The sequence below is a fragment of the Amblyraja radiata genome, chromosome 8, assembly GCF_010909765.2.
Source record: "Amblyraja radiata isolate CabotCenter1 chromosome 8, sAmbRad1.1.pri, whole genome shotgun sequence".
Taxonomy (NCBI): domain Eukaryota; kingdom Metazoa; phylum Chordata; class Chondrichthyes; order Rajiformes; family Rajidae; genus Amblyraja; species Amblyraja radiata.
The window spans coordinates 74,532,426-74,558,204 of NC_045963.1; the positions used below are offsets into that span (position 1 = coordinate 74,532,426).

A 25,779-nucleotide genomic window follows, 5' to 3' on the forward strand; every position below is an offset into this window, starting at 1 on the left:
CGGGATTCATTTCAAAACATAATTTAATTTAGTTTAGAGATACAGCGCGGAAACAGGCCTTTCGGCCCACCGAGTCCACTCCGCACAGCGATCCCCGCACATTAACACTATCCTACACACACTAAGGACAATTTACATTTATATCAAGCCAATTAACCTACAAACCTGAACGTCTTTGGAGTGTGGGGAATTTCCCACGCGGTCACAGGGAGAACATACAAACTCCGCACTGACAGGTCAGGATCAAACCCGGGTCTCTGGCGCTTTGAAGCCCCTGTCCCACTTAGGAGACCTAAACAGCAACCTCTGGTGACCTTGTCCGCCACCCCAAAAAAAATCAAGGTCAAGGTGACCCGCAACCTCCTACCACCTCCCACGCATATGTTGAAAACCTTCCTCGACTATGAAGAAAACCGGCTTCGACTAGACCTGCGACTAAAAAATGATCGATTTTTAAAACGGCAACCTATTTTTAGTCGAGTCCGGTTTTAATCACGATGAAAAAATAGCAGCAACCTAGATGAAGCCTCGATCACCGCGGAAACCACTTTCGACCATTAGGGAGAGAGTGACCAAAACCTCCGGTGACCTCATGGAAACCTTTTTTTTTTTTTTTTTTTTTTTTTAAATCAAAATATTTATTCAATTATTAAAAATAATATTTACACTACAATAAAACAAGCCAGAACCCACCACCATAATACAATGCAAACATGTATCCATAATAAACTACTATACAACTATGTTACAATCCTTATTGAGGATACATTCAACACCCTGCGGAGCCCAGCGGTCCCGGAACTCCCTCAGGGTGCCCGTAGACAGGGCGTATTCCCTTTCTAACCCCACCCGGGCACGGACATAACCCCGGAAAAGGGGCAGGCAGCTGGCTCGGGTAGAGCCCTCCACCGCCTGGCGCCGTGACTCGCGGATCTCATGGAAACCTTGGGTGGCGGGCAAGGTCACCAGAGGTTGCTGTTTAGGTCTCCTAAGTGGGACAGGGGCAGTAGCTCTACTGCTGCGCCACCGTGCCACACAATCTAACCTAGAAACCACACTTGTCTTCCCCGTTCATGAATGAAACCTTCAATTGTTCATCTGTGGTAGAAATCCTTTTCGAAAAGTACAGCACTTAATTGGAAAGTCCCCTTGCATTGAAAAAGCTACCGCTTTGTTTCTCTGCAGTATTTGTAGTTGTGAGAAGTTAATAAATACCTTTTTACAGAACTGAATGAAAACTCCCAATGTGTTCCTGCATATTATCTAATTGCTGATGCAGTCATCATTTTAGACTTTTTTTTTTAAATAGCTTACAATATTTCCTCTAGTTTCTAGTTAAATGTAGAAGCATCTGAAAAATGCAGCTGTTGTTATTTTAATAAATGAGTTATTTTGCCAAGAACTGTGTGTTTTTGTTTTATCGCGACAGTGCCAACTATTCCGCGTCTATGCTGATAACTAAGACCTGGGTTGTACAAGTCTTGCACAATGCACAGAGTCTTTTACCCAGAGTATGGGATTCAAGAACCAGGGGGCAGAGGTTTAAGGAGAAGAATCAGCCCATTCGGCCCATCAGTGTGGGCGGCACGGTGGCACAGTGGTTGAGATGCTGCCTCACGACGCCAGGGACCCGGGTTCGTTCCTGGCCATGGGTGCTGTCTGTACGAAATGTGTGCATTCTCCCCGTGACTGCATGGGTTATCTCCGGGATAGAGTCATAGAGTGATACAGCGTGGAAACGGGCTATTCAGCCCAACTCGCCCACACCGGCCAACATGTCCCAGCTACCCTGGTCCCACCTGCCAGCATTTGTTCCATATCCCTCCAAACCTGTCCTATGACTGTGCATCTGTGCATGTAACCCATCTATTCCTCCCATGATTTTATACACCTCTATAAGATCACCTCTCATCCTCCTGTGAATAGAGTCCCAGCCTCTCCCTATAACCCAGAGTTATCCACATCTCCAGTTTCCTCCCATTCTCCAAAGACATAACGGTTTGTAGATTAATAGGCTTAGTAAAAATTTTAAATGATTCCTAGTGTGTATAGGATTGTGTGCTGTGTCGATCGCTGGTCGGTGCGGACTCGATGGGCCGAAGTGCCTGTTTCCGTGCTGTAACTCTAAACTAAAGTAAACTAAACCAGAGGGCAGGAGTTAAGGTGCAGAATTAGGCCATTCGGCCCATCAAGTCTGTTCCACCATTCAATCATGTCAGATCCATCTTTCCCTCTCGGCCCCATTCTCCTGCCATCTCCCCGTAGACCTTTGACACCCGAACTAACCAAGCAGTATGGTGTGGTGTTCAAGAATAGGCAATAAATGTTGACGTTACCAGTATTGCTGAGATCCTGGAAAATGAGTAAATAAAGATAAGAATATTATGTAAAGGTAATCACTGAACTTTCAATATTGTTCGTCTGAAGAAGGGTCTCGACCCGAAACGTCGCCAATTCCTTCTCTCCATAGATGCTGACTCACCCGCTGAGTTACTCCAGCTTTTTGTATCTACTTTCAATATTGTTCTATGTTCAAAATAGAACAAAATAGTTCTGTTGTCATGGATAAAATTGGAAAATAGCAGCTGGACAATGACGTATCTTACGATACTGTTGTCTGAAATTATAAAATATTCTAGCATTCCAAACTATGTTTATTTTGTTCACAACTAATGTATATGCTTATAGATGTTTCCAAATATTGAAGTTAATTTTAATATAATATAATTCTGAGAAGAAAGGTCACCATGCATGGATGTGAGCTGAACTTGTTCCAAATGGCTGAAAACTCCTCCTAAAACACAGGCCAAGATCTTTCTTATCTTTTTGCCATTTTGAGCTAGCCTGTAAATGAATATAAATACGGAGAGGGTGTTTCCACTAGTGGGAGAGTATAGGACCAGAGGTCATAGCCTCAGAATTAAAGGACGTTCCTTTAGGAAGGAGATGAGGAGGAATTTCCTTAGTCAGAGGGTGGTGAATCTGTGGAATTCTTTGCCACAGAAGGCTGAGGAGGCTAAGTCGATGGATATATTTAAGGTAGACACAGATAGATTCTTGATTAGTACGGGTGTCAGAGGTTATGGGGAGAAGGCAGGAGAATGGGGTTAGGAGGGAGAGATAGATCAGCCATGATTGAATGGTGGAGTAGACTTGATGGGCCGAATGGCCTAATTCTGCTCCTATCACATGATGGTGTTTGCAATCCTCTTCTGCTGGTTAATGTGGCTGAGTGCGGTTAGCCCCTGTGTTTACATGGAGTACTGCAGCTTAGATGTCTCATTTACATTTGTACAGTGTCAGATTTTGGCCACCATGTTATCGGAAAGATGTTGTCGAGCTGGAAAGGGTAAGGGCCTGTCCCACTTAGGTGATTTTTTAGGCGACTAGGCTGTCGCCACACGGTCGAGAGTCGTCTCTTCAGTCGCCCAAAGACTCATAGCGTTTTTCTGGTCGCCGCTGGATTTTGAAATGTTCAAAACTTTTTGGCGGCAGTCGGCGACCGTGGGCTTGTCGTAGCTTGTCTTTTTCTGTCGTAGGTTGTTGCCAGGATGGAGTAGGTTGTCGCTGGTGCTGACTTTGGTGAATACCATTGTGGTAGTCGCCGGCAGTCGTCTAAAAAATCACCCTCGTGGGACAGGCCCTGTACAGAGAAGGTTTACGAGGATGTGGCCAGGACTTGAGGGTCTGAGCTATGGGGAAAGGTTGGGTAGCCTGGGACTTTATTCCTTGGAGCACATGAGGATGAGCGGTGATCTTATAGAGGTGTATAATGTCATGAGGGGAATTGATAGGGTTACTGCACAATCTTTTAGCGAGAGTAGGGAAATTGAAAACAAGAGGACAAAGGCTTGGACACCCTTTACCGAATTCTTACGGATAGTATGGCACAACACAAATTTGGATTTAAATCCAACTATGGGTTGGGTGAGGTGGGCGGGGGGGGGGGGGGGGGGGGGGGGGGGGAAGAGGGGCAGGTACAGTATATCTCCACTTTTTTCTTTTTTTTCTTTTTTCCCTTTTCCTCTCTTATATCTTTATTCACTCATTGGCCACACTACTTTGGTAGTCCAAGGGTCCTATCTTTTCAATTTTCACTTTTTTCTTTTCTTGTTCTTTTCTCTTATTTAAAGGTTAAAATTCAAGCTGTACAATAACTGTATAATTTTATATGCCGAATGTTTTATTCTTGTACAATTGCTTCTAATAAAAAAATATATTTTTTAATTTAAAAAAGGACAAAGGCTTAAGCTGAGGGGGGGGGGGGGGGGGGGGGGGAAGATTTAGTGGGAACCTGAGAGGTAACTTCTCTACACAGAAATGGTGGTGGGTGTATGGAATGAGCTGCCAGAGGAGGTCGTTGAGATGACTTTTGAGATGACTTTCTGCTTGGATTGGTGTGAAGTGTTAGAGAATCTAATCGATGGTCAGCCACGTATTGGTTTTATAATGTCACCTATACCACGGCTTGGTATATAACGTCACCTATATTAGTCTGTAGAAGGGTCTTGACCCGAAACGTCGCCTATTATTCCAGCGGTACGAACATTGACCTCTCCAATTTCAGGTAGTCCTTGCTTTCTCCCTCCTTCCCAGCTCTCCCACAGTCCACTGTCTGCACCTCTTCCTTTCTTTTTCCAGCTCCCCCCCCCACCCCACCCACATCAGTCTGAAGAAGGGTCTCGACCCAAAACATCGCCTGTTCCATCGTTCCATAGATGCTGCCTCACCCGCTGAGTTTCTCCAGCATTTTTGTCTACCTTCGATTTTTCCAGCGTCTGCAGTTCTTTCTTAAACTTATTGTAATCCATCCTTCTTTTAATGTGTTCAGATTTGTACTCGGTTCTTATTTCTACTTGGGTTCTCATCCCAACAACCACTGCATCCTAAACACCTCTTAAAATAAAGCCTTGGATTATATTAACGGAAAATGGAAAATGCTGGAAAAATCACCTGGTTATTCAGCATTTGTGATCTAACAAAGGATCAGACAACATTTGTGGAATGAAGAACAGTCTATGTTCAAGAAAGAACTGCAGATGCTGGTTTAAATCGAAGGTAAGCACAAAATGCTGGAGTAACTCAGCGGGACAGGCAGCATCTCTGGAGATAAGGATTGGGTGACGTTTCGGGTCGAGACCCTTCCTCAGACTGATGTCAGGGGAGTGGGCGGTACGGAGATAAAATGTAGTCGGAGACAGTCAGCCTGGTCGGAGAACTGGGAACTAGTTTATTTTAGCATGGAAACAGGCCCTTTGGCCCAACGAGTCCGCCCTGACCATTGATCACCAGTTCACACTAGTTATCCCATTTTCTATATCCACTCCCTGCACACCAGGGGCACTTTTCAGAAGGCAATTAACCTACAAATCCACACGTCTTCGGGATGTGGGAGGAAACCGGAGCACCCGGAGGAAGCCCACGGGGGAGAACGTGCAAACTCCACACAGACAGCACCCGAGGTTAGGGCCGAACCCAGATCTCTGGCACTGTGAGGCAGCGGCTCTACCTGCTGCCCCTCCCGTGCCGCGCTGTAATGTTTTGGGTCTGTGCCGCTCATTAGAACACAAATGATATCTGACCTGCTACATTTTGTTCAGCAAAAACTGTGTTTTCTTCAGATTTCCAGTATCTGTAAATTTTATAATATATATTTTTCTTGTTAATTTTTGGTTATTAGAAGTGCTATGTGAGCTACAAGGGTGCAGAGAAGATTTACAAGGATGTTGCAGGGTGCAATAACAACATTTTAAAAACCTTTGGACAGGTTTTAGTTTTTAGTTTTGGAGATACTGTGGGGAAAACAGGCCCTTCGGCCCACCGTGTCTGGACCGACCAGCGATCCCCGCACACTTACACTATCCTACACTAGGGACAGTTTTTACATTCATACCAAGCCAATTACTCGACAAACCTGCATGTCTTTGGAGTGTGGGATGAAACCAAAGATCTCGGGGGGAAAAACCCACGCGGGTCACGGGGAGAACGTACAAACTCCGTACAGACAGTACCTGTAGCCGGGATCGAACCCGGGTCTCTAGGTACATGGATGGGAAAGGTTTAATAGGCGAAATGGGACTTATAAGCTGGGACATGTGTGCTAGCATGGACGAGTTGGGCCGAAGGGCCTGCTTCCGTGCTGGAAGTACAATTGAAGAACTGCTAATGTTTCACTAAAGCAAATAAAGCACAAAAAGTTCCCATTAATCGCAACGTTTGAACGATCAGAAAGATGGCTTTTGCGATAACTCACTTGTTTTCCTGCAACCTCTCGTTTCTATGGTTAACATTTTAACCAACTCCAAGTTTCCATCGGTGCATAATTCATTACTTACCTCTTCCATCATTTCTGTGTGCTTCGTCAATGTTCCTGCCTGTCCCATATTCACGATCGTTTATAAATGCTGCCCATCTCAATACTTTTCCAGGTTTCACAAGTGATAGGAAGAAAATTAGGCCATTCGGCCCATCGAGTCTACTCTGCCATTCAATCATGACTGATCTATCTCTCCCTCTCAACCCCATTCTCCTGCCTTCTCCCCATAACCCCTGACACCCGTAGTAATCAAAAATCTGTCAATATTAGCCTTAAAAATATCCACTGACTTGGCCTCCACAGCCGTCTGTGGCAATGAATTCCACAGATTCACCACCCTCTGACTAAAGAAATTCCTCCTCGATTCCTTTCTAAAGGTAGGTCCTTTTGTTTTGAGGCTGTGACCTCTGGTCCTAGACTCTCCCACTAGTGGAAACATCCTCTCCACAACCACTCTATCCAGGCCTTTCATTATTCGGTAAGTTTCAATGAGGTTTCCCCCTCATCCTTCTAAGAGTTCTAGTTGTGCCACCCCAACCTATTTCCAGGTTGTAAACTTTTCGTAATTATCTAATGCAACGACTTAGATTTTATCATCGTAATGAGGCAGGCCAGGCACCAACTTCAAACTTATTTTACGGAGTACATACTTCTGTAGTACATCGCATTAATCTGCCCCAGCCTGTAATGTCCCCAATCCTCCACCAGGGGAGCTATTTACAGCTTTCTCCGGCCTAACAACCCCCACCCATCCACGCCCTAAATTGACCAAAATCCCAATTACTAACTATTTCTGCCATTATTAAATAGTCTTAAAGTTTTAAGTCTTAACATGCGACGTGTTAGAGGACTTTTGCAAACTTTCTGCCCTTGAAAAGTCTCATTTCATCTCCCGACATTGTATTTTCGACAGATGAAGATGATAGGAGATAACGCTGGTGTAACTCAGCGGGACAGGCAGCATCTCTGGATAGAAGGAATCTACTGCCATGCCACTGTGCGGCCCTCGTGGCCGAGTAGTGCGGCGGTAGAGCTGCTGCCTCGCAGTGCCCAGAAACACGGGTTCGGTCCTGACCACGGGTGCTGTCTGTACGGAGTTCGCACGTTCTCCCCGTGACCTGCGTAGCTTTTCCCCGGGCACTCCGGTTTCCTCCAACACTCCAAACACGTGCAGGTTGCAAGGTCAATTGGCTTCAGTAAAAATTGTACATTTCCCCGAGTGCGTAGGATAGTGCTAGTGTACGGGGGGATCGCTGGTCGGCGCGGACTCAGTGGGACGAAGGGCCTGTTTCCATGCTGTATCTTTGTAAACTCTAAAGAAGATAGAAAGTCGGTATTTTGGGTTGGTCTCTTCTTCAGACTCAACATGGACAGATGATTTTTCGGGTCAGGACCCTTCATCAGACTCTGTTGTGCCTCCTTTTCTCAACGTGTAGAACACCGTGAATGAAATGTGGGTCATTTGTAACCTCAAAGATATGGTGAGATATTGATGGATCCTGATCAATTTCCCCACAGGTTGGTTAAAATGATCTCATATGATTTCAGATTGTCAGTGGATCATTAAAGGCAATAATATGTAATAGAAATTTTAGGTCATAGGGTCAGTTATAAGTGCTAGGAGTAGCATTAGGCCATTCGGCCCATCAAGTCTACTCCGCCTTTCAATCACGGCTGATCTATCTCTCCATCCTGACCCCATTCTCCTGCCTTCTCCCCCAATAACCCCTGACACCCGTACTAATCAAGAATGTATCCATGGTACACAAAAATGCTGGAGAAACTCAGCGGGTGCAGCAGCATCTATAAATTGATGCACCTGCACCCGTTGAGTTTCTCCAGCATTTTTGTGTACCTTCGATTTTCCAGCATCTGCAGTTCCTTCTTAAACAAGAATTTATCCATCTCTGCCTTAAATATATCCACTGACTTGGCCTCCACAGCCTTCTGTGGCAAATAATTCCACAGATTCACCACCCTCTGACTAAATCTCCTCATCTCCTTCCTAAAAGAATGTCCTTTAATTCTGATGCTATGACCAGTGGTCCTAGACTCTCCCACTAAAGGAAACATCCTCTCGACAATTTTGATCCTTGTTTTCTCTTGTAGAGCATCCATACTATACAGATGACAATGCTCCATTCTTCATGTATTGTTGGCTTCAGCGTGGGGTTGTACAACAGACCCGGGACACTTTATTTTTTAAACCAAAAATAATTAATTCAATTATTTGAATAAATAAATCTAGTTGCCAGGACTAGAGGGTGTGAGCTATAGGGAGAGGTTGAGCAGGCTGGGAAGAAAGACACCAATTCTGGAGTGACTCAGCGGGACAGGCAGCATCTTTGGAGAGAAGGAATGGGTGACGTTTCTGGTCGAGACATTTTGGGTCTGAAGAAAGGTCACGACACAAAACATCGCCCATTCCTTCTCTCCAGGTCGTGTTACAGTTAAACAAAACGTTGGTGAGGCCACATTTAGAGTATTGTGTGCAGTTTTTGGGCAGCATGTTGTAGGAAAGGTGTTGTTTAGCTGGAAAGGGTACAGAGAAGATTTAAGAGGATGTCGACAGGACCTGAGGTATAGGGGGAGGTTGAGCAGGTTAGGACTTTATTCCTTGGAGCGCAGGAGGATGAGGGGCGATCTTATAGAGAGGTGTACAAAATCATTAGGGGAATAGATCGGGCAGACGCACAGGGTCTCTTGCCCAGAGTAGGGGAATCAAAGACATAGGTTCAAGGTGAAGGGGAAAAGATTTAATAGGAATCTGAGGGGTAACTTTTTCACACAGAGGGTGATGGGTGTATGGAACAAGCTGCCAGAGGAGGTACAGTAGTTGAGGCAGGGACCATCCCAATGCTTAAGAAACAGTTAGACAGGCACATGGCTAGGACAGGTTTGGAGGGATATGGACCATGTGCAGGGAGGTGGGACTAGTGTAGCTGGGACATTGTTGGTCGGTGTGGGCGAGTTAGGCCAGAGGGCCTGTTTCCACACTGTGTCACTCTATGACTCTATTTACAGAAATATGTACAGAAATATGTCCCCAGCCTGTGAATGCGGAGCAGTACAACAGACAGCCAAACCATGTCATCTCTGGGTGCCCGCTCTACCACCCACCAAATGGAGCTATGTCAGGGCCTGGCAGACATTGACGCCAACAGACACAACAACCTGGCTGCTCAACACCCGGCTTGAGATCTAACTTTTCCTTTGGTTTATGTTTCATTCACAAGAAGAAGAAGAAGAAGATGAGTAAAGGCCTTCTATTTTATTCCCATTTATTAACTCTGCATTGGAGGCAAATATTCTGATTTTTTAAAAAATGTTTATCAATTTTAAAATTGATAGATTTCTATTAATGGGTGCTTCAGCTAAATACACGCTACATTTTTTTTTTTAAACCACCTCCATAATACAAGTCAAACAAATATTCTTCAATACTAAAGATACTATGAAACAACTATGTCACTATCCTTATTCAGGATGACCCGGGACACTCCTGGTACTGCTGTGTGGAGCTCCCTCTGTTGGGGAATGGCAGCACCAGGCATCGCTCGGCAACACTGTCCCGCCATCCCGACATTAGCCACGGTAGCTGTTGTAGGCCTGAAACCCTCCCGAGCAACCCTGGCCTAAGACAAGAGGGAAGCATCACTGGCCATTGACAGCAGTTAAAATGGGTGCAATGGCCAATGATTTTTTACTTATTTGCTTCTGAAATAATGGCACAAAAAAGTATCATTTATTGACATATATTTAAATTATACCATCAAGATGTATATATGCATATACACATATACACTAACACGTATATACGTGTGTACATATGTGTAATATATATGAATGTGTGTATGTATACATGCATACATGTGTGTTTACGTATTTTTGTGTGTATATGTATGTATGTGTATATTATATTTATATAGGTGTGTGTGCATATGTCTATACCCATGTAAGTGTATATGTATATGTAAATGTGTATATAGTTTACTGTTTAGTTATATGGATCTGTATATGGATGTGTGTGTGTGTTGAGATAGATGGATACATGTCTGATGAAGGGTGTTGACCCGAAATGTCACCCATTCCTTTTCTCCAGAGATGCTGCCTGTCCCGCTGAGTTACTCCAGCATTTTGTGTCTACCATCGATTTAAACCAGCATCTGCAGTTCTGACAGACAGACAGACAGACAGTCATTTCACCATTGCCATTAGGAAGAAGGTACAGGAGCTTGAAAACTGTAACGACCAGGTTCAGGAACAGCTTCTTCCCTACAGCCATCAGGCTATTAAACACAACAACAAATAAGCTCTGAACTACAACAGATTAATATTATTATTGCACTATATTTGTTTATTCTTTGAGTATGTGTGCATGTGTGTACACATAGAAACATAGAAACATAGAAATTAGGTGCAGGAGTAGGCCATTCGGCCCTTCGAGCCTGCACCGCCATTCAATATGATCATGGCTGATCATCCAACTCAGTATCCCGTACCTGCCTTCTCTCCATACCCTCTGATCCCCTTAGCCACAAGGGCCACATCTAACTCCCTCTTAAATATAGCCAATGAACTGGCCTCGACTACCCTCTGTGGCAGAGAGTTCCAGAGATTCACCACTCTCTGTGTGAAAAAAGTTCTTCTCATCTCGGTTTTAAAGGATTTCCCCCTTATCCTTAAGCTGTGACCCCTTGTCCTGGACTTCCCCAACATCGGGAGCAATCTTCCTGCATCTAGCCTGTCCAACCCCTTAAGAATTTTGTAAGTTTCTATAAGATATACACATACACACACTAAACTTTGTTTTCTCTCCCGTTGTGTGCTATGTTTACATATTCTGTTGTGCTGCAGCAAGTAAGAATGTCATTGTCCTATCTGGGACACATGACAATAAAACACTCTTGACACTTGTCTTGACATAAGGTTAGCTCTTCCTCCAAAAAGCCTTTCCGATTCTGATCCAACCCCCTGCCCCCATCTCCCCGTGGCCTCTTGTATCGCTCTCACAGTTGTGAGTGTTGAATCTTTTGCTATCTCTGCCAAACTTTGGAATCTGTGGATAATCTGGAATAAGATTATCCAGGAGGAGCAGCGGTGGAGTTGCTACCTTGCAGCGCCAGAGACCCGGGTTCGATCCTGACTATGGGTGCTGTCTGTACAGATGTTATCATTCTCAACAGACCACGGGTGCTCCGGTTTCCTCCCACACACACCAAAGACCTGCGGGTTTGTAGGTTAATTGGCTTCGGTAAAATTGCAAATTATTCCCAAGTGTGCGTGGGATAATGTTAGTAGTGTTGGCGCTGGTTGGCGTGGACTTGGGACAATTTACAAAGCCAGTTAGCCTACAAACCTGTACGTCTTTGGGATGTGGGATGAATCCGGAGCACCCGGAAGAAACCCATGCGGTTGCACAGGGCGAACGTGAAAACTCCACATAGACAGCACCCGACGTTAGGATTTAACCTCTGGCGCTGTGAGGCAGCAACTCTACCAGCTGCGCCTCTGATCCATATTTGATAATAGACAATAGACAATAGGTGCAGCAGTAGGCCATTCGGCCCTTCGAGCCAGCACCGCCATTCAATGTGATCATGGCTGATCATCCCCAATCAGTACCCCGTTCCTGCCTTCTCCCCATATCCCCTGACTCCGCTATTTTTAAGAGCCCTATCTAGCTCTCTCTTGAAAGCATCCAGAGAACCTGCCTCCACCGCCCTCTGAGGCAGAGAATTCCACAGACTCACCACTCTTTGTGAGAAAAAGTGTTTCCTCGTCTCCGTTCTAAATGGCTTACTCCTTATTCTAAAACTGTGGCCCCTGGTTCTGGACTCCCCCAACATCGGGAACATGTTTCCTGCCTCTTGCGTGTCCAAACCCTTAACAATCTTATATGTTTCAATGAGATTGCCTCTCATCCTTCTAAACTCCAAAGTGTACAAGCCCAGCCGTGCCATTCTCTCAGCATATGACAGTCCCGCCATCCCGGGAATTAACCCTGGGAACCTACGCTGCACTCCCTCAATAGCAAGAATGTCCTTCCTCAAATTAGGGGACCAAAACTGCACACAATACTCCAGGTGTGGTCTCACTAGGGGTCATTCACAGTAATCATAGTTGATCATCTACAATCAGTACCCCGTTCCTGCCTTCTCCCCATATCCCTTGACTCCGCTATCTTTAAGAGCTCTATCTAACTCTCTCTTGAAATCATCCAGAGAACCGGCCTCCACCGCCCTCTGAGGCAGAGAATTCCACAATTACAACTCTTTGTGAGAAAAAGTGTTTCCTCATCTCCGTTCTAAACAGCTCCATAACCACATTATTTAGGCTGGATAACAGGAAACGATGGGATGATGAGAACCATTGTGATTAATATTTAATAAGAGAAGATAGACACAAAAAGCTGGGGTAACTCAGCAGGACAGGCAGCATCTCTGCAGAGAAGGAATGGGTGATGTTTCAGGTCCAGACCCTTCTTCAGACTAGTTAGGGAAAAGGATAGTGAGAGATATAGACGGTGATGTAGAGAGATAAAGAACAACGAATGAAAGATATGCAAAAAATAACAATGATGAAGGAAACAGGCCATTGTTAGCTGTTTGTTGGATGAAAATGAGAAGCTGGTGCGACTTGGGTGGGGGAGGGAGAGAGAGAGAGAGAGAGAGAGAGAGAGGGAATGCCGGGGCTACCTGAAGTTAGAGAAATCAATATTTATACCAGGTAGACAAAAATGCTGGAGAAACTCAGCTGGTGAGGCAGCATCTATGGAGCGAAGGAAATAGGCGACGTTTCAGGTCGAAACCTTTCTTCAGACTCTGATCCGAAACATTGCCTATTTCCTTCGCTCCATAGATGCTGCCTCACCCGCTGAGTTTCTGCAGCATTTTTATCTACCTTCGATTTTCCAGCATCTGCAGTTCATAGAAACATAGAAACATAGAAAATAGGTGCAGGAGTAGGCCATTCGGCCCTTCGAGCCTGCACCGCCATTCAATATGATCATGGCTGATCATCCAACTCAGTATCCTGTACCTGTCTTCTCACCATACCCCCTGATCCCTTTAGCCACAAGGGCCACATCTAACTCCCTCTTAAATATAGCCAATGAACTGGCCTCAACTACCTTCTGTGGCAGAGAATTCCAGAGATTCACCACTCTCAGGTGTTCAGCGTGAAAAATGTTTTTCTCATCTCGGTCCTAAAAGATTTCCCCCTTATCCTTAAACTGTGGCCCCTTGTTCTGGACTTCCCCAACATCGGGAACAATCTTCCTGCATCTAGCCTGTCCAACCCCTTAAGAATGTTGTAAGTTTCTATAAGATCCCCCCTCAATCTTCTAAATTCTAGCGAGTACAAGCCGAGTCTATCCAGTCTTTCTTCATATGAAAGTCCTGACATCCCAGGAATCAGTTCCTTCTTAAACATTCAATATTCATACCACTGGGCAAGCGAAATAATGAGATGCTGTTCCTCCAATTTGCGTTTAGCCTCTCTCTGACAATGGAGGAGGCTTAGGGCAGAAAGGTCAGTGAGGGAATGGGAAGGAGAATTCAAGTGTCCAGCAACCGGGAGATAAGGTAGGTTCAGGCGGACTGAGCAAAGGTGTTCAGCGAAACGATCGCACAGTCTAGGTTTGGTCTCGCTGATGTATAAGAGTCCACATCCATAAATTGGGACGACAGATGGCACAATGGGCTAAGTGTTCGGCTGGCGACCGGAAGGTAGCCGGTTCGAATCCCGCTTGGAGTGCATACTGTCGTTGTGTCCTTGGGCAAGACACTTCACCCACCTTTGCCTGTGTGTGAATGTGTGTGAGTAATTGGTGGTGGTCGGAGGGGCCGTAGGCGCAGATTGGCAGCCACGCTTCCGTCAGTCTGCCCCAGGGCAGCTGTGGCTACAGAAGTAGCTTACCACCACCGAGTGTGACTGAGGAGTGAATGAATAATGCGATGTAAAGCGCCTTGAGTATTAGAAAGGCGCTATATAAATCCCATCCATTATTATTATTATTATCTTGAACAACGGATGCAGTAGATGAGGTTGGAGGAGGTGCAAGTGAACCTCTGCCTGACCTGAAAGGATTGTCGGGGTCCCTGGACAACATCAACGGGAGGAGGCTTTAACAAGAGAGTTTGGTTTGTGAATTTGAATTGAACCATTGAAGATGTAATGATTATAAAGTCAACAACAGGATTTGAGGAAAACTTTTAAAAGGTCATGTTACATAAGAGACAGTTTATTTAAATTATAGCTGGTCTGGAGGGGGGGAATATAAACATCAGGGTGAAATATAGAACAGGTGAAACATTGGGATGTAATTGCCGTTGAAAGTAACAGTTGCTTATTGAAACAGCAAGATTCGTTTTGTAGCCTGCAGCTAAACTACTGTTAAGAGCAGGGTTGTGGAGTCAGAGTCGTCGAGTCGAAATCGGAGCAATTTTGGTACTGATGGAGTCAGTAAAAATGTCCCGACTACGACCTGAACATAAATTTCAGAGACTACGTAAATCGGAAAAAAAATCCCGCTTCTTAAACATAGAAACATAGAAAATAGGTGCAGTAGGCCATTCGGCCCTTCGAGCCAGCACCGCCATTCAATATGATTTGTTTCCATCCAAGAGAATGAAAATTTTTATTTAATTCCATGGAATTTTAATTTGGTCATAGTCCTATATGTAAATTTTTTTTTTCCTTTTAACATAATGAATCATGGTTTTTTTTTCAAGAATAAACAATAAAAAAGCCACAATAGCATAGCTGCAACGATTGGACTCAAAACTTTTAAGGACATGGGATTAAAATGCAGCCTGATGACTCATGTAGTTCTTATGAAATGCCATCTTGTGTAATGTCATCATAGCAGATTTAGAATTATTATACCTAGGGGTCGGAGTCTGAGTTGGATACACAAGAAATCAAGGAGTCGGAGTTGGGTGTTTTGGGTATCGACTTCACAGCTCTGGTTAAAAGTACCATTTAAAAATCCAAATTGACAATGGGGTGCAGGAGTAGGCCATTCAGCCCTTCGAGCCAGCACTGCCATTCAATGTGATCATGGCTGATCATCCCCAATCAGTACCCCGTTCCTGCCTTCTCCCCATATTTAGAACGGAGACGAGGAAACACTTTTTCACACAGAATGCTGAGTCTGTGGAATTCTCTGCCTCAGAGGGCGGTGGAGGCGGGTTCTCTGGATGCTTTCAAGAGCGAGCTAGATAGGGCTCTTAAAAATAGGAGTCAGGGGATATGGGGAGAAGGCAAGAACGGGGTACTGATTGGGGATGATCAGCCATGATCACATTGAATGGCGGTTGAGAGGGAAAGATAGATCAGCTGGCTTGAGGGGCCGAATGGCCTACTCCTGCACCTATTGTCTACTGTCTATTGTCTCAGCCGGAGCCTGGCAAATTGGAGGAACAGCTTACACCCCAGCGGTATGAACATTGACTTCTCTAACTTCAAGTAGCCCTTGCTTTCCCTCTCTCTCCATCCCTCCCCCATCCTAGTTCTCCAACTAGTTTGACAGTCCTCCTGATCAAATTTTACTTTGTGTGCCTCGTTGTCACCTTCCCCGAGCTAACAATGATCTATTCTACATTTTCCTTGAACTTCTGCCCCTTTGATCTCTCGTTTTCACACCTTACCCTTCCATATCTCTTGTTTCCCTCTCCCCCGAATCTCAGTCTAAAGAATGGTCTCCAGCTGAAACGTCACCCATTCCTTCTCTCTAGAGATGCCGCCTGTCCCGCTGAGTTACTCCAGTATTTTGTGTCTATTTTAGTTCCTATCTTCCCTTTCAACCTACTGGTGCCCCATATTCCCTGCTGCCTTTAGTTTAGTTTAGTTTAGAGATAGAGCGCGGAAACAGGCCCTTCGGCCCACCGGGTCCGTGCCGTCCAGCGATCCCCGCTCATTAACACTATCCTACACCAACTAGGGACAATTTTTACATTTACCAAGCCAATTAACTTACAACCCTGTGCATCTTTGGAGTGTGGGAGGAAACCAAAGATCTCGGAGAAAACCCACGCAGGTCATCTAAGAATGTACAAACTCCGTACAGACAGCAGATGTAGTCAGGATCGAACCCAGGTCTCTGGCGCTGCATTTGCTGTAAGGCAGCAACTCTACCTCTGTGCCACCATGACCGCCCAAGTTAGACAATAGACAATAGACAATAGGTGCAGGAGGAGGCCATTTGACCCTTCGAGCCAGCACCGCCATTCAATGTGATCATGGCTGATCATCCCCTGAGTTAAAGGTTATGGGGAGAAGGCAGGAGAATGGGGTTGAGAGGGATAGATAGATCAGCCATGATTGAATGGGGGAGCAGACTCGATGGGCCGAATGGCCTAATTCTGTTCCGATAACATGAACTTGGCAGGAGTTGAGTTTTTTTTACAGTGAGTAGCGGGTGTCTGAAACTGGGCCAGTGGTGGGGGCAGATGCGATGGTGTCGTCTTAAGAGGCTTTTAGATAAGCAAATGGAAGCGTGGGCAATGGAGGTATATGAATCACGTACAGACAGAGATTAGTTTAACCTGGCGTCATGTATGGAACAGATATCGTGGGCCGAAGGGCCTGTCCCTGTGCTGTACTGTCGTATGTAGGAACAAGGAACTGCAGATGCTGGTTTAGAGAGAAAAAAGACACAAAGTGCTGGAGTTACTCAGTGGGTCAGGCAGCATCTCTGGTGAAAAAGGATGGACGGTGTTTCGGATCGGGACCTTTCTTCTGACTGAATGTATGGGGTGGGGGGAGGGGAAGTGAAGAGCGGGAGGCGAGGACTATTCTGGGCCGGCCACAAATGACCTCATGCAGGGCGGTGCTTGGCAAGTCCATCGTTGGCTATGGAAGGTGTGAGCTCAAGATAAACAATGTGGAGAACTGTCAAACTGGTAAATCAACTAGGGTTCAACATAGACATAGAAACAATAGACAACAGGTGCAGGAGGAGGCCATTCAGCCCTGCGAGCCAGCACCGCCATTCAATATGATCATGGCTGATCATCCAAAATCAGTAATCCGTTCCTGCTTTCTCCCCATATCCCTTGATTCTTTTAGCCCTAAGAGCTCTATCTAACTCTCTCTTGAAAACATCCAGTGAATTGGCCTCCACTGCCTTCTGTGGCAGAGAATTCCACAGATTCACAACTCTCTGGGTGAAAAAAGTTTTTCCTCATCTCGGTCCTAAATGGCCTACCCCTTATTCTTAAACTGTGTGACCCCTGGTTCTGGATTCCCCCAACATGGGGGAAATTTTTCCTGCATCTAGCCTTTTCCAATCTCTTAAGAATTGTATAAGAAGGAACTGCAGATGCTGGAAAATCGAAGGTAGACAAAAATGCTGGAGAAACTCAGCAGGTGAGGCAGCATCTATGGAGCGAAGGAAATAGGCAACGTTTTGGGTCGAAGCCCTTCTTCAGACTCTATAACACATTAGCAAAAGCAGCCTCACAGGACCAGATCTTAAATATCTGCAGGAAAGATGTTCCCCATGTTGGGGGAGTCCAGAACCAGGGGTCACACAGTTTAAGAATAAGGGGTAGGCCATTTAGGACTGAGATGAGGGAAACCTTTTTCACCCGGAGAGTTGTGAACCTTAAGAATTGTATGTGTTTCTATAAGAATACCTCTCATCCTAAATTCCGGTGAATACAAGCCCAGTCGACCCATTCTTTCCTCATATGTTAGTCTATTGTCTATTGTCAAGTCCCGCCATCCCGGGAATTATTATGGTGAACCTACGCTGCATTAGCAAGAATATCCTTCCTGCTATTGGAGGGAGGATGCAACGGGAGAGGTGAAAGGTGTGTGTATGAAGAAGTTACTTAGAATTAGCAGACCGCCACAAAAAGCAGGAGTAACTCAGCGGGACAGGCAGCATCTCTGGAGAGAAGGAATAGGTGACGTTTCAGGTCAAGATCCTTCTTCAGACTTAAAATTAGATGTTAGATATTAGGTAATTCAATATTCATACCGCTGGGTTGCAAGCAGCCCAAGCGAAATATGAGGTGCTGTTCCTCCAATTTGTGTGCGGCCTCACTCTGGCAATGGAGGAAGGGTCCCGACCCGAAATGTCACCTATTCCTTTTTCTCCAGAGGTGCTGCCTGACCCGCTGTGTTACTCCAGCACTTTGTGTCTATCTTTGGTGTAAACCGGCATTTACAGTTCTTTGTTTCCACACGCTATGGTTTTTTTCCCCTCCAGTACTGTTCTATGTTCAGGAAGGAACTGCAGGTAGACACAAAATGCTGGTGTAACTCAGCGGGACAGGCAGCATCTCTGGAGAGAAGGAATTGGTGACGTTTCGGGTCGGGTCTTGAGATTCCTGGGATGCTGCCTGCCCCGCTGAGTTAGACAATAGACAATATGTGCAGGAGTAGGCCTTTCGGCCCTTCGAGCCAGCACCGCCATTCAATGTGATCATGGCTGATCATCCACAATCAGTACCCCGTTCCTGCCTTCTCCCCATATCCCCTGACTCCACTATTTTTTTAGAGCCCTATCTAACTCTCTCTTGAAAGTATCCAGAGAACCTGCCTCCACCGCCCTCTGATGCAGAGAATTCCACAGACTCACCACTATCTGTGAGAAAAAGTGTTTCCTCGTCTCCGTTCTAAATGGCTTACTCCTTATTCTTAAACTGTGCCCCCTGGTTCTGGAGCGGAGTTACTCCAGCACTCTGTGTCTACTTCTCTATGTTCATCTCGTGGAGGGATTGGATCCTTGAATGATGTTGGTTCAAAAAACACAACAGAAATGGGGTGGGGGGATTCCCTCTATACCACATTAGCTAAAGCAGCCTCACAGGACCAGATCTTTAATATCTGCAAGAAAGATGTCCCCCATGTTGGGGGAGTCCAGAACCAGGGGTCACAGTTTAAGAATAAGGGGTAGGCCATTTAGGACAGAGATGAGGAAAACCTTTTTCACCCAGAGAGTTGTGAATCCATGGAATTCTCTGCCACAGAAGGCAGTGGAGGCAAATTCACTGGATGTATTCAAGAGAGAGCTAACGGAATCAAGGGATATGGGAAGAAAGCAGGAACGGGGTACTGATTTTGGATGATCAGCCATGATCATATTGAATGGCGGTGCTGGCTCGCAGGGCTGAATGGCCTACTCCTGCACCTGTTGTCTATTATTTCTATGTCTATGTTGAACCCTAGTTGATTTACCAGTTCGACAGTTCTCCACATTGTTTATCTTGAGCTCACACCTTCCATAGCCAACGATGGGCTTGCCATATTGAAGGGCCGAATGGCCTACCCCTGCACCTATTTTCCAGGTTTCTAATATTCCTCAATTTTCCCCAAGCAAAAAAAAAGGCGTCAAATCATTGTTCCTCCCATTCAATAAGTTGGCTGTAAAAAAACCCATTAACTTGTAATGACTGGAATGTTTTTAATTTAAAATTCTAATAAACTTTATTGAGAATTTTTTTTTAAATGTGCAAAACGAGAACTGTGCAAAATAAATAAATAAAATCTTGCTGCATTCTCAGCATTCTCATTAGCGCTGTGTGTTGGTGGTGTTCACTGAGATATGATTATAGCATTCGGTGAATTACTGGTACAGCGCTTGCTTCATGGCTTCAAGATCATGCAGGAACAACCTCAGCTACATACCCATTGATCCTTGCAAAGCAAAGACGTGACGTCCGTATTCCCCCAGCTAACAAAGATCACATGCCGGGCATCCAATTGGCCTTTTTGTTCCACTTCCCATTTCTGCCTGCAAGCTTCGCAGCGACCAGGAGGAGTTTAGAGAGAGAGAGAGGGAGAGGGGATTGAGGATTGAATTAACCTTGGTAATGCACGCGTAGCAGAAGCAGCAGCAGCAGCAGCAACAACAGCAGCAGCAACGCTTCTCTTCCCCCCCTCTCTTTCTCTCTCTCCCCCACCCCTTCTCTCTCTTTCTTCTTTAGTTTGCAAACCTTTTCTTTGCTTTTTCCTCCCCGACTCAGAAGCAGCCGGTTGTAATACTGCTCTCTCCTCCTCCCCCCCTCCCCGGCTCTATCGAGGCTTCCAGCCCGGGATTGCGAGCTCCTGGCCCGGCGGTGTTGCCTGCCAGCCTCGCTGCCTCTTCCTCTCTGCCTCTTGTCTCCCTTCTTTTTCCAATCTTGCTGCATTTTTACACTGGAGACGAGAAGGAAGCTGCCCTTTCCCATTTTTTTTTTAATGTCTGCGCGGTGTCCTTTTATTATTTCGCCTGTTTTTATTTGATTTGAGAGAGGGAGGGGGAAAAGGAGTGCTTTGTAAGGAAGTTTTAAAAAAAAAAGTGTCTACATAACAACAATGAAGAGAGATGACTAGAAACCGAGGGACACAGACTGATACACACATCCAACCCGGTCTCTGGAATACGCCTACCGTCTCCAGTCTGATTGATGTAAGAAAATTACTTTTTTTTTCTTTTTTGTTTTAAAAAGCAAAAAATGTATCAGTGCATGTGTGTGTGTGTGTTTTTTTCTTTCTCCCCCCAGCTGTTCTTTGAAGCTATTTCACGGTAAATCAAAAACAGTGAGATTGTGTTTCTATCTTTGAGTGATTTGTTTTGTTATTTAAAAAAAACAACCCATACATAATATATGTATCAATGCTAAGCCGAAGATACAACATAGGGGAAGCGGTGTCTTGACAGGTTCGAAGATAGCTCCACGCTGTCGGAACAGACGAGGCGAAAGTACAATGCTGTAATGTATCATTTTATTCTCCATTCTCTCTCCCTCTCTATCAATCTATACATCAATGCTGTTTCAAGGACAGCCAAAGTGTGGTATGCATCAGATGGTGTGATATAGACTTATTATACAGAGCGCAGGGGAAGGGAGGGGGGAAGAAAAATCCCATTAGTTGTTTCCTGGCTAGTTTTGGTCTACACACCATCATATTCTGGTCGCACGCAAACTGGCTGGAAAGCTGAGCAGCTATTTAATTTACAAGTGTCTCGACCCGAAACGTCACCTATATATTCCCCTTCTCTCCAGAGATGCTGCCTGACCCGCCGAGTTGCTCCAGCGTTTTTGTGTGTGTGTGTCTAGTCTTCAGATGTGTAATCATGGGACCTGCCCCCAAGTTGTCTTGAGGCTCTGGCTGGGGGAGGTGGTGGAGTTGAACTTGCTGCAAGATGCTTGTGTTTTGGCATGGGCTGCATGGCGTTAACGACGTGAAGAAACCGGTTGGCACAGTGTGCAGGGAGGAAGTGCTGGTTTAAACCGAAAGCAAACGCGTAAAATGCTGGAGTAACTCAGCGGGACAGGGGCAGCATCTCTGGAGAGAAGGAATGGGTGACGTTTCGGGTGGAGACCCTTCTTCAGACTTAGAGTCAGGGGAGATACATAGATAAGGAAGTGTGAGAAATGTTGTACAGTGTAAGCAGTATTTTTGGCTTCTGGTGGCTGAGGTGCGGCCTCAATGTTTATCATTAGGACGTCTATTTATTGATCTTGCATTACTGCCTTGTTTGGTGTGGTCTCCTTAATATCTGGGTTCCTTAAAACCTACATTTCTCTTGTGATCCGCGTCCCCTTTCATGTCTCGTTTTCACACCTTGCACTTCCATATCTCGGTCTCTCCCTCTCCCCTGACTCTCAGTCTGAAGAAGGGTCTCGACCCGAAACCTCACCCACTCCTTCTCTCCAGAGATGCTGCCTGTCCCGCTGAGGTACTCTTGACATTTTGTGTCCCATCTTCCTTAAAAGCTTTGCATTTTTCAGTGTTTCGGTTTCCCAGACACAGCTAGCACTCGGAGCGTTTTGTTTTTAATCTGCTCCCAGAATTTTGCACCATTAGCACGAGTTATTGACAGGGGGCGATCAGCCATGATCACAATGAATGGCGGTGCTGGCTCGAAGGGGCCGAATGGCCTCCCACACCTATTTTCTATGTTTCAAAGTAAAATAACAAAGTGCTGGAGTAACACAGCGGGACAGGCAGCATCTGCGGGGAAAAGGGATGGGTGACGTTTCGGGGAGGGACCCTTCTTCAGACTGAAAGTAGCGGGGAGAGGAGGGGGGTGGGTGGGGGAAATAGAGGTGGGGAAAAGGCCAGAACAAAGCAGGGCAGGCCACAGATGACCAAGGAAGGTTGGAGCCCACAATGGACCATTGTTGGCTGGGGAAGAGGTGACAACGAGAGGGAAGCGAACAGTGGAACTAGTAGGATGACTGGGGGGGGGGGGGGGGGGGTGGGGTAGAAGAATGAGGGAAAGCAGTGCAATGGAAGGGGTTACTGCCTGACCTGCTATATGTAGGAAGGAACTGCAGATGCTGGTTTGTACTGTAGATAGACACAACATGCTGGAGGACAATGAAAGTCGGGGAAATCAATATTCATACCACTGGGTAGTAACTCAGCAGGACCGGCAGCAGCTCTGTGGAGAGAAGGAGTGGGTGACGTTTCGGATTGAGACTGAAAAAGGGTCTCGACCCGAAACATCACCCAATCCTTCTATCCAGAGATGCTGCCTGTCCCGCTAAGTTACTCCAGTATTTTCTGTCTATCTGCAGTTCCTACCCACACGTTCCTGCTTAAAATATTAAAATTGAATATTACGTAAAGATGCATTTCAAGTCATTTGCTTTTTCTGAAGGAAGGACACAAGTCTGCATACTTTGCTGCCTGGATGTTATAAGAAAAATATCTGAGCTTTAAAATGTTGTATGTAAATGCCTTGTAGTTGATTGCCGCATTTAGGAATGAGTGCTGTTCATAAGATACACTCCAGCACTTTGTGTGTGTGTGTGTGTGTGTGTGTGTGTGTGTGTGTGTATCTCGGGTACCACTGTCAGAGGCTATTTGATCTCCCGGTTACCAAACACTTTAACTCCCCTGCCCATTCCCACACTGAACTTTCTGTCCTGGGCCTCTTCCATTGTCAGAGTGAGGCCCAGCGCAAATTAGAGGAACAGCATCATCTCATATTTCCCTTGGGCAGCTTACAGCCCAGTGGTATGAACATTGATTTCTCTCACCAAATAACCCTTGCATCCCCTCTCCCTCCATCCCTCCCCCACCCTAGTCATGCTAGTTTCAAACTCGTCTTGTTGAGTCTCATTGGCTGCAACACGTTTTCACATAGACCACAGCTAACAATGGCCTGTTTCCTTTATCATTGTTAGTTTTTTTGCATATCTTTCATTCATTTGTTCTATATCTCTCTCTCTCTCTACATCACCGTCTATTTCTCTCTCCTCTGACCCAGGGTCTCGACCCGAAACATCACCTGTTCCTTTTCTCCAGAGATGCTGCCTGACCTGCTGAGTTACTGATTGTATGCCTCGTTGTCACCTGCTTCTTCTGCTTCTTCTTCTTTCGTGTGGTGTGCACAGCCTAAAGTTGTTGGACAACTTGTTCTATTGTGCACGTCGAGTTGATTGCATTAGTCGAAACGGGGCGGACCACGTGAAGGTTGCAATCTTCCACCCCGTTGTCACCTTACCCCAGCTAACAATGAACCATTCTACATTTCCTCGATCATCACCTTCACACCTTACCCTTCCCTATCTCTTTAGACTCCCTCTCCCCTGACTCTCAGTCTGAAGAAGGGTCTCAACCCGAAACGTTGCCCATTCCTTCTCTCTAGAGATGCTGCCTGTCCCGCTGAGTACAGGGTCTGTCCCACCTACGCGACCTTCACAGGCGACCGCTGGCACCTGTGATAGGTCGCCAAAATGTTCAACGTTGAAAATTCAGCAGTGACCAGAAAAAAACCGCTATGACTCTTTGGAGACATCTCACGGCCATAGGAGTAGAGGCTGTATGGGCGTGGGAGGTCTCCTATTAAATTAAATTTCTTTATTTATATAGCACATTTTTAGTCAACTTGCATTGACCCCAAAGTGCTTCACATAATTACATCCACACACACAGGCAAAGGTGGGTGAAGTGTCTTGCCCAAGGACACAACGACAGTATGCACTCCAAGCGGGATTCGAACCAGCTACCTTCCGGTTGCCAGCCGAACACTTAGCCCATTGTGCCATCTGTCGTCCTATGGTCGTTTAGAGGCCGCCAAAGAGTCGTAGCATCTTTCTGGTCGCCGCTGAATTTTCAACGTTGAAAATGTTGGCGACCTGTCACGGGTGCCGGCAGTCGCCTGTAAAGGTCGCGCAAGTGGGACGCCTTTTACTCCAGCATTTTGTGTCTATATTTGGTGTGAACCAGCATTTGCCGTCTACATTTTGTCTGCTGTCCATGTTAGGTTTTGAAGGATTTTGGAAGATGTGAAATGTGTTTTGCCTATTGACAATCTTGACATCTTGGTGCAGTGCTTTCCTATTTTCTTGACATATTAACCTAAAATGTGGTGCGATCAGTGGTGTGATTTTGTTTGTCTTTCCCTCCTCCCCACTGATCCACCAAAGGAAGTTAATCCTAATAAAGTATGAGCTGGGATCAATACAAATAAGATGACATTGACCGATGGGCTGTCAGGAACCCTTGGGGTTGAATGGCTCTTCATTAGCACATGTACCGAGGTACAGCCAAATTTTTGCATACGTTGGCGCAGCGGTAGAGTTGCTGCCTTACAGCGCCAGAGACCCGGGTTCGATCCCGACTGTGGGTGCTCTCTGTGCGGAGTTTGCACGTTCTCCCCGTGACAGTGTGTGTTTCTCTCCGAGATCTTCGGTTTCCTCCCGCACTCTGAAGACGTGCAGGTTTGTGGTGTAATTGGCCTGGTGTCAATGGAAACTGTTTGCTTTCGTCCGGCGAGCCGTTGTTCCTCTCCTCGCCTTCGTGCCCCACCGGTCGCCCGCTCCCACCGCACCACCCCTCCCGGGTTCCCCGCACGTCTGTTGAATAATTTCCGCGGCCGAGGTCAAAGAGATGTGCAACAATGATCAACTCAAGCAGACTGGGACACATGTCCTCGTTAAATAGAAGCATCTTTCTACATATAATTCAATCTGTCACAGGACTTGTGAATTTTGGCAAAATCACAATTCATCTGTTTCCAGCTGTTTGCTCTCAAAATACAGTAGTATGTGCCAAAATGGGTTTGTCCGGCTATCCAATTGACTTTGTAGTGAGAGCTATTTTTCTATTAAATTACTATTAAATCTTTAACTGGGCAATCTATATTTTGCTTGTTTACTTGTAAATTACATTTAAAATGCGCAACTCTGATATTTTCAGTTCATCCGCTAGTCAGCCAAATAGTGATAGGTGGATTACCCTGAAAGCGAGATGCATAAATAATAGAAATAAATAATGATTATCATAGATTTGTAAACCACCATCTGGGATTCCCTGAAACAACACGAAACTGCAGATGCTGGTTGATACCAAAGATAGACTCAGAATGCTGGAGTGTGTGGGAGGAAACCGAAGTTCTCGGAGAAAACCCAGGCAGGACACGGGGAGAACGTACGACTCCGCGCGGACAGCACCCGTAGTCAGGATCGAACCTGGGTTTTCTGGTGCTGCGAGTGCTGTAAAAGGGCCTG

General features: G+C 45.7%; 1 protein-coding gene and 1 long non-coding RNA gene across 3 annotated transcripts in view; one reads left to right on the forward strand and one right to left on the reverse strand.

Annotated features, from left to right (window-relative positions):
- Nucleotides 1-236: 236 nt before the first annotated feature.
- Nucleotides 237-24,073, reverse strand: LOC116976391. The gene is made up of 3 exons (XR_004412945.1): nucleotides 23,941-24,073; nucleotides 7,101-7,103; nucleotides 237-274 (listed from the first exon to the last, which is right to left on the reverse strand). It is a non-coding gene; the product is annotated as an uncharacterized LOC116976391 (long non-coding RNA).
- The window catches only part of plcb4 (phospholipase C beta 4), a 445,314-nt gene continuing 439,800 nt past the window's right edge, over nucleotides 20,266-25,779 (forward strand). For both annotated transcript variants that reach the window (XM_033026236.1, XM_033026237.1), the window contains exon 1: nucleotides 20,266-20,720. The gene's annotated coding sequence lies outside the window, so the exon portion shown is untranslated. The remainder of the gene's footprint in view (nucleotides 20,721-25,779) is intronic.